The sequence below is a fragment of the Colobus angolensis genome, unplaced genomic scaffold (assembly GCF_000951035.1).
Source record: "Colobus angolensis palliatus isolate OR3802 unplaced genomic scaffold, Cang.pa_1.0 Scaffold9, whole genome shotgun sequence".
NCBI lineage: Eukaryota > Metazoa > Chordata > Mammalia > Primates > Cercopithecidae > Colobus > Colobus angolensis.
In genome coordinates, this window is record NW_012122931.1 from 7446539 (window position 1) to 7449282 (window position 2744).

Sequence of the window (2744 nt, forward strand, 5' to 3'; positions counted from 1 at the left end):
CAGCACCGCCCCGCCCGCCATCTATCAGTACCGCCCTAAACTCTCGCGACCAGCCCCCTTGCGCCATTAAAATGCTGCACCTCTCGAGTGCATCATCCTGGTGAGGGGCAGGCCTCGGGACCATGTTTATGAGTGGCACGCTCCGGAGCGTCCCCTCCCTTAGCCGGCACGTACTCCTTTTGTCACCATCCTCCCAAGGCCCCCCGCAGCACGTCCCAAAATAGCCAGTCCCGGTCAGCAGCCCTCAGTCTCTGCTCCAAACAGGGATAGGATGACAGAGCTGCGGACACCTGGGAGACACCTCTAAACAGCTGCTGCTGTTTAGAGAATGGATTTGAGGGCCACCAGGGGATGGTGAGGCAGTAATCCTTCTTTTCTGTGAGTGAGTGAGGAGGATACCTATTTGTCGTCCTGAAGTTTTCAGAGCTTTCTCCCATCTATTAGCTTCTTGGCCCCACCTGCTAGCATGAAAAAGTTGCATGGTGAAATCCTTTTGACAGCTGAGACCCAGAACCCGGGAGGAGGAAACTGCAAACAACCCACTACGGAAAATCAGTCTGATAAAAGGCAGTCCTTCAAATGACTGATGGAGTTTCCTTACCTCCTTCCCCTCTCCCTCTTCCCAGCATTGGGAGAAAATATTTATGAGAAATTGTTTGATTTCGAAATAAGCAAGTGATGTTTTGGGAAGAGTCTGTCATTGGCTGGACTTCTGCTCTTCACACACTGCTGGAGTGTCCCGACCCTGGCCCCGTGGGAGATAGAGAAGTTCCTTCCTCTCTTGGTTTCCTTATTTTTAGTCGTCGAAACTTTCTCTATACATATGCATGCATATAGTTTAATGACTGCATAAAAATAATCAAGAGACTGGACGCAGTGGCTCACATCTGTAATCCCAGCACTTTGGGAGTCCACAGTGGGCAGATCATGAGGTGAGGAGTTCGAGACCAGCCTGGCCAAGATGGTGAAACTCCATCTCGACTAAAAATACAAAAATTAGCCGGGCGTAGTAGCAGGCGCCTGTAATCCCAGCTACTCGGGAGGTTGAGGCAGGAGAACTGCTTGAACCCGGGAAGCGGAGATTGCAGTGAGCTGAGATCACACCACTGCACTCCAGCCTGGGTGACAGAGCAAGACTTTGTCTCGGAAAAAAATAAATCATGAGGCTTTAAATATTTTTATTTTGCTTTCTCCCTCCCCCCTCCCCCCATACACACACAAACAGTTCCTCCTCTGACAATCCTGTTGACAAGAAGCATATGTCCCACAGTTTTCTATGCTCATGAAACCAGACACACCTAGACATCTATAGGGTCTTGCCAATGCAGGTGACAATGTTTTTTGCATCTTAGCTTTTCAAAAATTTTTATTTTTAGAGACAGGGTCCCAATCTATAACTCAAGCTGGAGTGCAGTGGTACAATCATAGCTCACTGCAGCCTTAAACTCCTGCCCTCAAGCAGTCCTCTCACCTGGGCCTACCAAAGTGCTGGGATCACGGGCATGAGTCACCATGCCTGGCTGCAACTTAACTTTCTTACTCAATGACAAGCTTATTATTTTCTAAGACATTTACTTAGCTTTTTTTTTCTTTTTTAATGGAGACAACACTTATTATTATTTTTTTAGATGGAGTCTTGCTCTGTCACCCAGGCTGGAGTGCAATGGCGCCATCTTAGCTCACTGCAACCTCTGCCTCCCAGGTTCAAGCAATTCTCCTGCCTCAACCTCCCAAGTAGCTGGGACTACAGGTGCATGCCATCACACCCCGCTAATTTTTGTATTTTTAGTAGAGATGGAATTTCGCCATGTTGGCCCAGCTGGTCTTGAACTCCTGACCTCAGGTGATCCACCTGCCTCGCCTCCCAAAGTGCTGGGATTACAGGCTTGAGCCACCATACCCAGCCCTTTGCAAACACTTTTAGTATGTCTCTAGATTCAGACACTGCTGTAAACACTTCTGACACAGTTGCTCATTTAATCTTCATCACAAACCCACGAAATAGGTACTAATATTATCATATAGGCCCAAAGGAGTAAAAGCATATGCTCAAGTCACAAAACCAAGATTTGACGTCTGGCCCCAGAGTCCTTATTCTTAGCCTCTGCACCTCCTTCCCTGTCTCCCCAGGGACACTGCTAATTCGGTGTCTTTAATGGCCGTGTGGCCTTCTCGGGAACATCCTGGATTCGCCTATGGAAAGGCATTCATTCTGCCTTCAGTGTTTTGCTGCTATGGATATGCGTTTACATCGACGGGCTTAATTTCTGTGAGTTGGATTGCATGGAGGGGTCGGGTTGGCTCCAGGGATGTTTGCAATCCTTTTCCCCAATGCTGCTGTAGTCTTGGCATCCCAGCAGCTGTGTGTGGAGGAGGCACCCCTCTCCCAGGATGTCCCCAGACCACAGGGTGCAGAGAACCATCTCAGTGTTTCTCATTCCCCTGCTGCAGTGAACTTGAGCATCTTCCCATGCATTTATTTCAGTGAACGGCCTAACCCATCCTTGGCCCATTTTTCTAATGTCTGATGAGCTTCTTCATGTCAGTTATAATAGCCCTTTGTGGGCTGGACGCAGTGGCTCCCACCTGTAATCCTAGCACTTTGGGAGACTGAGGCAGGAAGACTGCTTGAAGCCTAGAGTTCTAGACCAGCCTAGGCAACATGGTGAAACCCCCTTCTCTACAAAAAGCAAAAATTGCTGGGCATGCTGGTGCACATCTCTAGTCCCAGTTATTTGGAGGCT